This window comes from Osmerus eperlanus, chromosome 1 (genome assembly GCF_963692335.1).
Source record: "Osmerus eperlanus chromosome 1, fOsmEpe2.1, whole genome shotgun sequence".
NCBI classification, from domain to species: domain Eukaryota; kingdom Metazoa; phylum Chordata; class Actinopteri; order Osmeriformes; family Osmeridae; genus Osmerus; species Osmerus eperlanus.
Window position 1 is genome coordinate 16,233,330 of NC_085018.1, and position 15,668 is coordinate 16,248,997.

At 40.9% G+C, this 15,668-nt stretch overlaps 1 protein-coding gene across 5 annotated transcripts in view; it reads left to right on the top strand.

Moving 5' to 3' along the window:
* The first annotated feature begins 648 nt into the window (after positions 1-648).
* chl1b (cell adhesion molecule L1-like b) overlaps positions 649-15,668 on the top strand; it is a 48,263-nt gene continuing 33,243 nt past the window's right edge. For 3 of the 5 annotated variants that reach the window (XM_062463764.1, XM_062463796.1, XM_062463779.1), the window contains exon 1: positions 650-898. The gene's annotated coding sequence lies outside the window, so the exon portion shown is untranslated. Of the gene's footprint in view, positions 899-15,668 lie in introns of all 5 variants that reach the window. The other 2 variants (XM_062463787.1, XM_062463806.1) reach the window with 1 other exon arrangement.

A 15,668-nucleotide genomic window follows, 5' to 3' on the forward strand; every position in this document is an offset into this window, starting at 1 on the left:
AAATCTGATTGAAGTTGAACAGACCTTGTGACATAAGGGATTTTATGTTCTATATTTCCCCCTTTATTTGAAACACACATTGCCATTCTGTTTGCTATTTAGAGTTCCACATGTAGAACTGAAGTTGACAGGTGTCTTCATTATACAAATGTGTGCCCATTTATATGGTTTAAGGTTGAGGGCTAATTTGATTTCTTGTTGACCTTCCCCAACCTGCACGTTGATCCGCAGGCGTAGTCTGCTTTAATGATGTTGCTGTCTAAGGTGCTGAAATATCCTTTTTATTTTTGTATTGTAGTCTGCTCCCGCAAAGATGTAATGATATGCCAACTATGACTTTGATTTATATTGCGGGAATTAATCCCAGCTTTTGACGTAAAAATAAATCCATATTTAAAGTAAAGTTTTTTGATTGTCCGCAACGCCTAATATTATTAAGCATTGATAATATGGCTGTAAAATCACTGTTCTGGACTTGTATGAACATGTTTGAATCATTAATGCAAAATATTGTATATTATCACTAATTGCAAAGCGTCCAACTGGCGGAGTTTGCAGGCACCCCCTCCCCCTTCTAGAACCTGCCCGTTCTGTGAGCGGAATAATGTTCCTGTCATTGAGGGTGTTTTAACCCGGTCACAACGTTGAGAAGTTGTGCAGGGGTTTGCTTCGTTGCCATGGATTTCTAAAACCTATTGACTGCGTTAGGGTCCTTTCTCTAAACGTCTTTGTAGAGGAAACCCCATTACTTTTTTACAGGCGGGAACGATAGCATCCAAAGGGGAGGCATATTATAGTGTCATTTGGTCCGACCAATTGCGCACGTTTTGATTCAGAAGCTCTCGCGCATCTAAGATTTAACTTCTGTTGAACTGCTACAACGATGAGCAGCCTTTAGGTGAGTGTCTTTTTATGGCATTTTAGGTTTATGCAATTAATGTACACGATCGTTATTTTCGTCCGTGTTTGTCCATTGATGTTGATTTAGTGATATTTGCTCCAAGTTGGCATCAGTAGTCTTCTTTGGCTTTGATTGGTGGCTTCATTGAGAAACCTTTAAATGACTGAAACAAACCGACTTTGAATAATACATTCTTTGACTAATACATTGCTGTTTGTGTCGCGTTCGTCTGTAGGTTATTGTTGGAGCCAATAAACATTGTGTTAATCTAATTGGTTTAATCACTTAGATAAATGTTATACTAATTGCATATATGTATAATGTTGCATAGCAACACTTCATGCTGCTCATTCAATACCGATTGATGGATTTTCACACAATCTGAGAATTGCAGGGAGGACTTTGTCAGCCCACATTATTTAATGATAAACAAGACATTACGACAGAATGCATTCATGTTGATGTGAGAAACTTGAACCCTTCAGTTATATGGGCCTTCTGTCTAGGTTTTTGGCATTTGTAATGTTGTGGTACACTGAATGTCATGCTTTTTTCATTGAAAATTAACAACTTCAGGCCAATGTATGAAATCTACATTCATAATCTCTCTGGCTTAACATGTTTAACGTAATTCAGAAAATGATCCATTTGGGCTTGATTTGTGCTAGAAACTTATACTTTTGGATCTGGTTAACATGAACACAAATATCATGGAAAATGACTTATACAGTAAATTACATTAAGTAGTTATTTGGGTAATATGACAGAAAGGGCTGCTGATGGCACAGTAGTGTAGTGGTGAATGGGTGCTGTTCAAAAACATCTTTTCTGAAAACCTCTGGACAAATGTTAAGATTTTTTTTGTACACAAAATGACCTTTATTTCTATCTCATACATTGATCTGGATGATAATGCAATTTTTCTTCATTGAAAGTGGCATGATGAGAGTATGATGACTGATTTCACTGTAAAGAATGTGATTAAAATCACATTAGAAAGAACAGATTGCTGTTTTGGTATCTAAGAGCATTTACACTAAGCAATGTATTTGGAGATATGAACCTCTGTAATTATCTGTGTGGTTTTTGTGATTCAAAATATACCAACGTACTGTATCTAATAAATCCTACTCTGCTTTCTTTAGTTGTTCTCTCAGTGTGAATACATAGATTACTATTACAAATTCTAAGCAGTGAATATAGCAAACTGAGTACAGGCGAATTTCTCCCATTTGGAGAGTTATTCCCCCCACCCCTGGCCCCTCCCGTTCTTGTTTTGGTATTTCACCACAGAGGACATCTTCGGGGTGTTTGATCTGTTTGTGGCGTCTCACAGGAACATGTAACAGGTCTGGCACTTTGTTTCCTTTGTTTAGATACTTTTTGGTTTCTGGTTCATTTGCCACACATTTCCTTCCAGTACACAGTACCTGAGCACCCACCATGGGACATCAATTAGAGGGACCTTGTGAAGGTCAAACTTCTATTTCTGGACATATCTCAAGTAAAGTCCCCAAGCATAAGAAATGCAGTTCATTTTTAATCCAGAGATAAGTGCACATCCAATAGGGTTAATTTTGAACTCAGTGGCATAGTTTTAACACCTACTAGGATATATATCTAAGTAATACTGTACCACACAGAGTTATCATACCAAACCAGGTAGGCTGTGGCCATCTCATTCACATTCTTAGTTAAATCTAGTCTTTTATGGCACTTGTCACCATGAGTCGTCCCAATCCTCTCTGTATTCAGGGCACTGGTGCTTTGTGCCCAGAAGTAGGTCGAATACTTCTCACCAAACAACTTGAATGAGATCCAGAAAGGAAACAAGCAAGGATCCAGCATTTCTTTGCGGGAACTTCTCACCACTAAACATGCAGCTACAACCTGAATGATTTCATGGAGATTTGACTTATTTCTCCTTTTGATGGTTTAAATAACAATATGCCAGATACAAAGTGGAATTTACATCCAGGCAGAAGATAGTAGTATGGCTTCTATAAAATGGACAAGCTCTGGATATAGACGGACTTCAGTGATGCCAAAAAATACTGTTCATCAGCTGTACCTCTTTAGACCCAAATGACTCTCAACCAAACCCAACTTATGCACTGTCTATCCCACATAAACACCCAGATTCAGTCAGTCATACAAACTCACATTAAGAACACCTGCGCCAGAACCTTTTCAGCATCTATTTCTCATTTTCCATTCTGAACAAGCAATGCCTTCTGAGGCAGAATGGGTTTAAAAACTGCAGCATTTTGTTGCATGTGCATTTTGTTGTGAATGGTGTAAGACTACAATAGTAAAACAAAATGACACTGAATTAGGAAAATCATTATGATACAGTATGGTGTGTACAAGCTTGACAACAAATTAGTATACAAATACAGTATATAGGGAACTACAGGGAGATATTAGAGAGAGAGAAATAAAGAGGAAATGCAAGACAGAGAACACCATCTGAATGATACAGATTACACAGATCCTTGTTGGAGATTAAATATGAGTATTGAATCAAAGAGCTGGGATGAATAGCTGCATAGATCTAATTGGCCATTTATGATGTCTTATCCCCCTCATCTATTTAATAAAACACTGGAGATACATAGCAGATATTAATCCTGAGGACCCTCTCAGGGCTGGGGCCAAACTGGTTGCTGTGAATTTGGAGCAGTTAAACTCGATAGACACAGGGGTACTAACTCTTTCTTATGAACATGCCATACAGTACCGTTTCAAGACAGTCTGCATCATACTGCAGACAAGCAGGTGTGCAGCCTAGCAAGTACCCAGGCCTAATTGAACTTCAACTCAGGCTCCAGTGGTACAGGCAATTACAGTGACGACTTCAGCTCCCCTTGCTGCAGGCAGTGTTCAGAATGTTGCAGCACTAGCCGAGCCCTCCTCTTTCATGTTTACTGGGGGTGACAGGATGCAGGCGCAACCTAGACTGTATGTTCTGGAAATGTGTTTGGTTTCATGAAATATTAATTTATCTACAGTAAAATCTTGCTGGTTCTCTGGCAATGTGCGTCTGCCTTTTTATGATACCTGAGACTCAGAGGAGAGATAGCAGAGGGAATTATCTTGCCTGCTCAGCCTTGGGGGGAGGTGGTAAAGATGTAATGATATGAGCTCCTGATCATCGGGAATTCACCAACGCCATTGTATTAGCAGGGCCACTGGGTGAACATGATCAATGGCTGCACGGACAATTAATCTGAAGTTAATACTGAAGGACAAACCTGCAATGAGGTCAATGTTATCACACATGTTCAGGGGTTCCTTTACCCTGGAGCATTCCTATGGTAGGGAGCTTGGAGGCTATTTTCTCTCCCCCGTTCTCTCTCTCTCTCTCTCTCTCTCTCTCTCTCTCTCTCTCTCTCTCTCTTTCTCTTCCTGTCTCTCCCTCCCTGTCTTGCTTCTCTGTGTTGCTTCTCTTTCTCCAGCTAGTTGGCAAGGTGTCATATACACTTATGTGCTTAAGACAGTGGCTTGGGCTATGATTCTGTTTTTCTCTCTGTTACTCTTACTACAGGATACACCATTGCAAAAAGTGAACTGCTGTTTGTCAGGGCACTGCTCGTAACCCCAACCAGATTGTTTTTGCTTGTGGCTACAGGTCATAAGCTTGTCACCTTTGCAGTTGTCATGTGTCAACCAGTCATTAGACAGTTTGTAAATGTCCATGCAGAGGCCTTTCTATTGTATCTATCTGTGGCAAGGAAAGTTTATTTGTACGTGTGGAACTCTTCTATGTGGCTTACTCATTGCCTTATGCCATTTGTAAATTGTGCTTGCTGTAAAATAAATCATGTTTAATTTGATTAAATAAATATTACTACAACATTGTTGGACTGTAAAAGGCTGAGGCACTCAAGTTGCTACATGCCTGTTTACATGTAAAGCCTTTGTTTACAGTATGTGTTGTAAATATCCACAAAATAATCTAATACATGTGTTAAACAACCTTTCATGAAAGGCAAATGTAACTATACTTTTCTTAATAGCGCCACAAGACATGACAGTTTTAGTGCAGAGAGAGCTAGACACTATGTTCATGCATGAAGATCAGTGGAATAGGCTGTCTTCAATTGCAGTACAAATATAGTGCAAGACTGCAAATATTTCAATTGCTGTCTCTGTTCAGGATTACTCATGAATATATCAGGCAAGCTGAACAAAGAGCAAAGACATAAAAATGACAAATGTTGTGAATGAAAAAGGACATCCAAATGTCTTTGGCTTTGTGTCCTTGTTGAGAGTATTGTGTTGGGGTAGCATGGGCAAGCTTGCAGTGAGACCCTGGGGACATGGAGTTGAAGGGCAGAAAGGATGAAGGAGAACACGTGGGTTGAAAGATTGGGCAGGAAATGGACAGGATATGAGAAATTGGGTTGTGATACAGTATGGTGACATGATAAGAACTGGTAGAATTTTAACCGTCAACCTGCGTGTATATAATGTGTGTATAGTATGTATGTCATATAAATGGTAGTACGATTAGAATGCAGTAAGAGAGCTGTAATGAGATCCAAATACATAGTATGTGTCCCACTAGTCTAATCGGTATGGAAATATTTTCTTACTGTATAAGTAAACATAACGGCACAGGTGAACTAAACAGGGGTCAACAACATACATTCAAAAAGAGTGTAAACTAGCATAAACACCTGGTATTCCAATGCTACCACAGAAACTCACCTCTGTTTGCCATTTGGCAGCTCACCATGACAAAATGTTGCTCTTATTGTTTGGAATGAAATATACCCCTAATAAAGCCCCAGCAGAGCCTGTAGATGTCAGAGTGTAAAACGTGCGGCTATGATGGAGTCTGCTGTGAAGGAAGGGTCGCCTCCCCCAGAGGCTTCCTCAGGGACCTCATTACCCACCACAGGGCCCGGTGGGTGGGTGCTCTCAGCACACGTCTGAAACTCAGGAGCTGGTGGAGCTCCATGGAGGAGCTTTGGGTGTGTTTGTGCCAGCTACCGAGTGCTCTGCATAGTAAGAGCCTGTTTCCCGCCCTGCCACGCCTAGAGTCAAACACCACTATCCCCAAATGGAGGATCAACGCACAGACCAACCATGATTAGAATAATGAAACAAGGCGGCATGCTGAGTGGTGTGGTTGCCAAGAGTACTTGCACACGAGGAGGAGCTATCAATAGCATAATCCTATTTAGGTTTAACGGTGTAACAATCACAGAGGGCTGTTTATCCTTTGCTGTTGTAACATTTGTTTAATGTAACTGTAGAACAAAACAAATGAGTTAATCCCTTTATGTCTAAATGAATGAGTGATTTCAGGGATTCTCAATTAACATCGCTGATTTACCAGCTGGTAAAAAAAAACGGTCTCGCAATTAGTAAAATATTTCAGTACAATAGCCATTAGTCAGCCTACAAATTGAAATAGTCTGCCCTAGAACTTTTTCTTGAACAGATGTCAGAATGTTTGATCGGAGTTTGAAAGTCTTTGTGCCTGTCCTTGGCATTCTTGGAGGTCTGTACAGAGAGCCAAAAGCTCAGCGATAGTCTATTTCTTAATGTTCTCGCCCCTAGACAGAGCAAATGTTGAGTCAAATCCTTGCCAAGATTGTTAATACACAGAATAATTAATCAGCTTGGGGGGGGGATCTTCCCTGCCCATGTCTAGTCATCTGACCCAATGAACACCAGGAAGACATGTAGACCTTCTGACCCCCTTTTCATAAATACCAAAGCCCTTTGTTTATATCTAGTGAATTGTAGTAATTGGAAAGTACGATAACTTGCAGTTCAAAGGTTTACCCCCCCAAAATACAAGGGAGTATCATGTGTGAGGTTGTGTTTATTGGAGCTACAGTATTGTGCATTTACTTCTTTTTCAATTACAAATTTACACACAACAAAGCATGAAGAAGCTAATCAATCAGTGCAGTGTAGATTGCTATTAATACCTGTTTGACTCACAGGAGATACAGGAGTCCTAGAGATACAGAATTCACCTCAGATATGGGTTGTAATTTAATATGTAAAACAGATATAACCTATATTGTTGTTTAGAAGAAATACTGAATATGTGCCTCTGAAATAGGAAGGGTTGAGAACATGGATTGTCATGAAGATTATAAAATACATAAAAATGCCAAAGCTGAACAACAAACTCTATGAATTTGTATGAATGAAACTGAAAGTTTCAATTAGATTTGTACTATTGTCTCAAAACAGAGATATTTCAAATATCACAATAATGGAGAGAATATCCCCATCATATCACCCACCTACTCTTTAATGGTAGGCCGGCTACAAGGCTTTAGGCGTTGGCTTCGAAAAACAAAAGATGATCAATAAAGGTGATCTAATAAAGAATCCAGCTTTGAGATGTAGGCCTGCAGGCCAGGACATGCTCCCACCAGTCTTTAATGGGAAGACTGTGCCTGATTGGATGGACAATCTGTGCGCTGTGTCTTTCCATTGACCCTGCCAGTCGCCTGTGGTGTCTCTCAGAGCCAAGACAGTGTGTCATTTTCCGGTGAAAGCAGCCGGGGAGGCCTTCTGTTGCATGACTCACCTCAAACACCACAGCTAATTGGGATACTGCAGCACTGCAGCTATTGGGTGTTTGTCTCAAATGACAGTCTTCTCCCTGGACTTGATTATTTACAGCACTCACTTGTTTCAGATGCCAGACAGCGTGTTTCAAATGTGTTTGCATGAAACGTTTGCTGAGAAAGAGCTAAACAAAGTGTGTTGTGTATAGTACTGGATAATAGTCTCCAGTATATTGATACACTACTTTAAATACACTACATGGTCACTTTACCAGATCTTTTGTTTTCAAGTGATTTTAGATCAAATTTCATGTAATACACATTGTGCCTCCCCAATCATAATCTCAACACTCAGTTTGAGTTACTCACACGTAATAGCCTTTCTTGCCTGTCTTCTCTTCATGCATTAAAGTTGAAACATTGACAACATGTTTTATGGATCAACTTGCCATCACTTGTCACATGACAACAATAATTGCACCTCTTTGGAATCGTCTGAGCATTTTGGACAAAGGAAACAATGCAGGTGCTTTTCTTTCACAGTTAGGGGACTCCTGTCTGTTGATGTCAATATAATTGGGGAGCGGGGGAGGGTGGGGGGGCATGATGTTCATCACATGACAGGCTTGACAGAAGACGTAACCTCAAAAGCACAATTGACAAACTGGACCTTGGGACTGACAACCCCCATATGCACTTTACTTCTGCATTTTACTTCTTGCCGGCTCAAACTAATTATCTGAGTCTTCAGTCTGTCTTGTTTGGAAAGTATTTTATATCTTAGAAAATCCACCTGCTATAGGCTACAGCTGAGCTACATGTTCCATTGGCAACTGGTGACTCTAGGGATATGAGATACAACAGTGTGTAAGGTGCCTCTGGCACTGGAATGAGTTCCCTCACAAATCTGTCCACAAGTGCTTCTTTTAGATGTCCCCAGGGGCTACTGCTTCTTCCTGCTGAACACACTTTTTATGACCACAAGTCTGCACCCCTGGTTTACCTCACCTGATGTTTAAGTGTTTAGAGTGTGTCTGTAACAACTCCCTTGCTTCCCTGCAGCAGCAGGAGGCGTGTGTTCACCGTGCCCTTGTTTCCTGTCCAGGTCACCAGGCCGTGGCCCAGCCAGAGAGAGTGTGGGGTCGCTGGCAGGTCCCCTCCTGCTGCTCCGTATCTAATGTCATTACGGACCCACAGGGCCTCCTTCAGTATCTTCCTTATGTGTGCCTCTTAGACAGAGAAAACAATCACCACTCTCTACCCTGTTACCCTCTACCACCTGTGGCGTGAGTGGGGTCTTGGGTCCAGGATTTAAGTGTGCCAGCACACCCATTAACCCTCCACATTATCCTACCTCTTCATGCCAGTGTAGGAAGGGAACTCGAGCAAACTCTTCCCCATTCATTAGGGAATAGTCTACATTCCTTAGAGTGAACATGGACATGGTTTGCTGGCAGGCAGAAAGCTTTCATTCCGATTGTGCTTCTAAACAGTGACTACACTGTTTCCCTCCATACATCACCCTAAGGGTCCAACCCCCTTTTTGACCAAAGTTACCCCTCCTTGGCAATGGTTTCCACCATTCAAAACATGAAGTAAACAGCCTTTCATTCCAACCTCACAAGCCCCACATGACCTTAGTAGACAATCACTTCCGGAGTTGAATTTTTAACCACTGTTAGGACGACATCTGTAAGTATTCAATTACAAAATTTGCCTTCTGGCAGACTGAGCTACAGACTGGGCAACAGCCTATAAGCAGTACTCAGAAGATAAATCCAACAAATTCCTCAGACAATGATAAGAGTATCACAGAATTGTCAGTGGATTCACGTCTACCTGTCCCTGGGCTGTGAAGTGCGACTGGTACCCAGCAAGCCAAGCACTAGCATCACGCACTAGCGGGGGAGGGGGATTCCATTATTTTGGTCAGCCAGGAAGATCCATCAGTGCTCAGACAGGCACCAAGGGGGATTTGTTTTCCCCCACAAGAGCGGCAAATAATATCAAAATGGTTTTCCTCCACAGAGCGCCTGATAGGTACCACTTCCTGCTGAGGGAGTAAGACAGATCTGAAAGATGCCATGCCTCTCTGTCACTTTCACTAGATTTGAGTGAGGGTGAAGACAAAGGTTGGCTATTCCGGTTTGTAGCTTTGATTGGTTCCATTTGTGGTATTCAGATTGCAGACATATCAATTGGCTGCCTGTAGATTATATATATATATATATATATATATCATGAACAGCAAGCTGTTTTCAGACATAATATTATTATATAAAACACAATCCACACTTAAGACAGCAAAAGCAAAAAAAAAGCCTTGGTCACTGCTCAGCTTCAGTGCTTGGCTGCACCAGAGTGATGATATTGTGGACCGAGTGTGTCCTTCCTGTTGGCCCAGGGAATGAGGAGAGACAGGCTCATCAGCAGCAGAGAGCCCGGGGGGGGGGGGGGAACCCCTGTCAGCCTGGAGACCGCTGAAGCTTGCAGAACCCTGGAGCCCCTGTGCCTAGATTGCCCAGCGCAGCAAGTCCTCAGCCATCATCATTAGAGGTGGGCGGCCGTGGATGCTAATGGTCGTCCCTGTTCTGCCACCTCGGCATATTCGCAGGCCTCTTTTGAGACCAGTGTGAACATGTGAGTCTATGGTGGCTAGATGAATCCACCACCCTTCTCTGCCCTTTTTAGAGAATTTGTTCAGTGTGAGTGCATCAGAGATAACCGTTTTTTTCAACCAACCCAAATCTTCAAAGGAAACTAATTGGGCCTTTTGTCATCATTTATCTTCACTTAAGGTCTGGAAAGAAAATGGCGTTGTTTACTGGTTTCAATATTGAGAAGGGGTGGAAAGGGGTGGGGGTGGGGGGCACACAGTGGAGGCAGTGTTTGGCTTGGGGGATGGGGATCTGCTAAGCTAATGGAGGCACTTTCCCTAGACTCCTAATTACTGTACAAGGTTTCAGATACCCACTAGCATCTTTTAATATTGCTGATATTTCAGAATAGAATAAAAGGAATGTTACTGTACCGAAACAGTCTTCATATTTCACTTGAATGCAGGTACATCACAATCATTAATCATGATACTGTTGAATGCAATGCTTAAAGTCAATATGTGGTCATGACTTGGACCATTCATCAATTCAGTCATAAGGTGGTAAATGTCCATAGTCTTTTTTCCAATTACTAGCTACTTTATAGGCAGTCATAACCTGTAGAGTAAGTGGGCACTGTCAACTCTGCGGTAGTGCAATAGATTTTCAGTCGTCCAAATTCTGTTTGCTGAAGAGCCTGCAGTCATTGTATTTTCCCTTTTAAAGCACATTTATTCTCTCCTCCAAATGTACACTTCACCAATCAATAACCTCTCAGAGTAATTTAACACTGTCTGCCCCGGAGAGTTTGAGGTCAATTCACTCTATACCATCAAGGTACTTGGTCAATGTGGGTTAACATTGTCCAACCGGTTGTTCTTGGTATTGAAAGGGCTTGTTTACCATTGTAAGAGCATGAAAGGAACACAGTTTCTAGTGCGTTGATGTTGCTCTCATTTATTTTGAATAGCTCAAAGGAGACGGAGGTAGGTCTACCAGAGGCAACTGTGTAAGAAACATGTGGGAAGGGTTTCCACTAGGATTTTCTGCAAGTTAATTTGGAACTCCCATCTGACAGTGTATGAATCATCTTCGGCTCTGTCTTGAAGCCAATTCCTATTTGTCACACGGGGTATCATTAATAATGATTAGCCAGTGGCTGTTTGCTGTCCTACCTGATGCAGCTCAATAGTCATATTCTACAAGATCAATGCACAGCCTGGTCATGCAGAGCAGGGGGTCTGATCTCTGCTGCAGGCCCATTGGTTTTTTGATGACACTCTTCTTTGATTCTTTACCAGTGATTATGTCTAATCTTATTAAAAGATGAGCTATGTTGTAGAGGTTGTCTTTACCCCTGGGTGTGCAGGCTACCAGGAGGCTAGCTTAATTTGTTCTTGCTTTGTTCTTGCTTGTCCAGTTGTATACTCCTCTCTACTTTGGCCTGTGTTATCTCTTTGTTCACACAAATGTACATGCAATTCAATTTCAAATCAAGAATATTTTTGTCAGAATATTATAATGTTATTAAGAAGGTAAGATATAACGAGGGGATGTGGTAGTTTTGTATTCTGAAAATATCACACTGCGATGGCATACCTTATCTGCCAAATACTCAGACTTTTATCAATGTCCGACTTTCATCTCATACATTTAAAGGCCAGCTGTATCGTTGTTTAATCTTCTTATAGCTTGACTGACCCATGCCAGAGCAACCTCTGCCAACATGCGCATGGAACAGGTCCAAAAGTAAATGGATCAAGCTGCTTTTACAGGCTCTCAGGGAAATCTAGTTCAGTTTGGTTTTGATCAATTCTGTTTTTCAATAACCTCATTCTGGATGGCTGGTCCTGTTTACACTGACACTGTAGGGCACCTCTACTGATGCTCAATGAGAATCACCCACTGGGAGCTTGATACACCACAGTACTGCATGCCTGCGATTATCACCAATCAGACTCCTCTGCAGCATTTGCATTCATTATGCATGATGTAATAATACAAAAGATACCGTATTTTACCCATGAAAGGGTGGCCGTGCTGGGATGAAAGGAAGGAGGACAGACAGGTACAGGATGGCCCTGATCTGACCAGGGCTCCTGCTGTGTCCTCAGCCTGAACTGGAACCGAAGATCAATAGAAGTTGCGTTAGTGGAGCTGAGAGGGATGCTGTTTTGTCAATTACTATTTTTTTTTTTAAAGCATTAGAGTTGAATCTGTGAATGTATTTAGCTCAACAGCATTTTACATTCTTTGAAAATTAAAGAAGCAAGCCATGTTGAAGTCTAAATACAGTACTGTGTCCCACACAGCCTATAAAGATCAAATCTTTGTGAGCATGTTTTGTTTTCGTTCTCTTAGAATTAGAATGGAACATTAATGAATCATAGTGCACTCATGTATTGACTAATTCAATGTTTTGTGGAATCAATCTTTAATCTTTAAAATGAGACTGGAATGTATAAAATAATAGGTGTATACAGGAGTGAATAGCCGTGAAAAAAATGTTTTAGCACTTGTAGTTCTGGTCATAATGTAAAGATAATACTTCTCATTTCCATGGAACTTCAGTTAAACTCCAAGAGAACTTCTCTAACCAATGAGAGGAGTGCATAAATTACTGATAAAAAAAAAAGATCTCCTAGGAAAACGTACATTTACTGTCCAACTTTCTCCCTTGCAATCCCAACTCGAATATGTCCAAAACAGAGCAATCCCTAAACCTCCCTTTAATAGAGTCTTTCAGGGAGGCACAGGAAGAGGAACAAACGCCTCTATTCAGCTGCTTCCAAAATGCTAATGCCTCTGGCTCTTAACACGTTTATTGGGGTTCCCATGTCACGACATGGCACAGTCTGTCCTAATGGTGGGCTGGTGCGAGGCTCTTTGCCTCGTGAAACCCCCACACAAACATATTATAGAACATGAGAAATGAGACTATAATGACACTAGTTTCCTGTTAAAATGTCTGTTTCATTCATACATTTGCACGGAAGCATCAAGGACAGACAACATTGAACCTTCACTCAGTCCAATATTCACCTAAGCCTCACTTCTGCAGAATGGTGAGAATTGCTTGGTCCATGACATTTCAAATCTCATCGAGAAGTTATTGATGTTGTGGGGACACGTTGCTATAACAACTCACCCATTTCCATGTGCCTGGGGAACTTCCTTGTGGTTGGAGGCAGAACAAAGGCATTTTGGGGCCAATAAAACAGGTGCTGTTGTTGTGACCCAAGGCAATTCCAAGGGATGACATTTTATTCCAGTGTCCCCTCTGTTTTAAAGGCAGGAGCACCAGGTTGTCTAGAGGAGAGGCACTGTGTAAACTAAGTGAAGGAGAAGCGGGGGACAGAGAAAGAGAAAGTCATTACTTCCTAATCTGCATGGGTTCCGGAAGGCAGCAGCTGTCTGAGTAGCTCACCACCTATGTACCAATCTCCAAGAAAAAGCCCATTACATTGAGCTGTGTTACTTTACCTCTAAAGGCTCACATCCTGCTGTTATACCATACTTCTCAGTTGATTTACTGTAGGTTACATGTAACACCAAGAAGCATGTTTAATATGACCTCCAGTATATTAAATGTAGCACTTTATTAGTTCATCTTTATTTTAACATAATCTTGCATTGGAATACTTTTAAATGGCTTAAGCAAAGTGTTCAAGGAAGAGCTGAATCCCTGATGACAATATTGATGTGTGTATTGATTAGGTGCACATTCAACATCATTGGGTGTGCTTTGCCTTCGGCAAGGGCACAACCTTTGTTCTCTCACATATATATTATTATTTTTATTATTCTTTTTGCCCCCCTAAAACTCAGTCAATATTTGGCCTACATAGCCAACCTAGGTGTCAAAAGTTTCGTCTTGGTAGCGATTGAGTTGCTTCTATTGGGATTTACGTTACGTTGCATGGTTTAAGTGGAAATTAAGTTTTTGTGGCGAAAAGTGAAGCTAACGGTGGCTAACTTGCTAGCCACAGTCAATGACGCTACTTACGTCACTAACGTCACGAAAACTCGCGTGACTACCTCTAGCAGAACATTAGTTTAGCAGATCGTTAACTTCTGGGAGATAGCTAAGCTAACTGCTTTACTGCATGCAGCTTCAGAAACGCCACAAGCAAAGAGGCCAGGGTGATAACTATTTACTAATTTTACTTTCTGATATGACACACAATTGTGACGTGTAATGTACAATATAAGCTGATTTTATTAAGGAAGTACATCTACTTTCGGAAACAGTAGTCTACTATGTCACTGAAGTATTAGCATCATGACATTAGCCTCTGTTGCCCGGGCAACACATACTACAGTGGTCTATGATGCATCTGTTTTTAATCGTTAAAATAAACATTCCTCACAAATACATTTTCGTTGTACGATTTATTATGACATTACATTACAAGTAAACGATTTGTGGGTGAAATTATCATTACCTGTGGTTTCAAACCAGTGTTGCTCACTGAAACGCTGGAGCCTACGCGAGACACTACAAAAACATCTACAGCTGTAGGAAGTCAAACGGCGACAGAACATGTTCGGCACTCCCCTTACTTAAATCAAAAATCTATCTAACTACTAACCTTAACTTCATTGCCACAGCTTAAACTTTGTCAATCTGTTCATGAAAATAATTAATTTCAGCCTAAACCGTACAACGGAACGTTAAATCAAATTCAACCAACGCAATCGCTACCAAGACGAACACAGCAGTAGTCTAGTACTGTACTGTAGTAGTACAATTTACCGGGGCAGCTTCTCCACACAGGGCTATATCACACTTGGCGTTGTTACTGACAATGATCGCTACCAGTGAGCTTTTTATGAAAGAGATTTTCCACTAAATAAATGTCAAGCTTATTTACGTTTTGGGGGGCATATTTTCAGTTAGCAGATGGTACTGTTTGAATCGCGATTCCATCTTCTACTGCCGGTAACGTCGTAGAATAATCTTCAAAGGGGGTTCTTTATTCATGAATGAATGCAATATAAGTAGGCTAAATTCCTTAAAATATCACGAGAAGGGAAAAACTTAAAAGGACCTTTAAGTCATAGAGATTAGGTCAATTTTTACACCGGTCTGCCAAATGTATTCGTTTTGATTCAACGATGAGGCTGCCTCTTGCAGGTGAAATAAGACATCTATTTCATTCTACACTTCACTCGTATTTTCAGTTGTAAATGAGCAGCAAAAAAAAATGCTTTTAAATCTATGTTAACTTTATAAATAATAAGTATGCATTTTTATATAAAGTATACAGAAATATCAGTTGTAAAAATGTCATTCAAAAACGGACCTCTGTGCAACCGACGCAAGCAAGCACACCCTACAATTTCCCCAGAAATTGTACCCTCTCTAGTTCTACATGGAATGTGTTCTACAGAGTGAAACTTGTCATCACAGCCATTGGGTAGGCAATTGTCTCCTGGCACTTTTCAAAAAGCTCTGTCCTCAGCAATCCTGTATCCTTTTATCTTAAACAACATAGCTCAATTGCAGAATGACAATCCATCCGGGTATTTCTGAGTGATAAGTTACATAAAGCATGTGTCGAAGGTTGAATTAAATATTTTTCATTCAATGAATCGAAGAGTTCAAAGCTCTCCATATTAGCATTC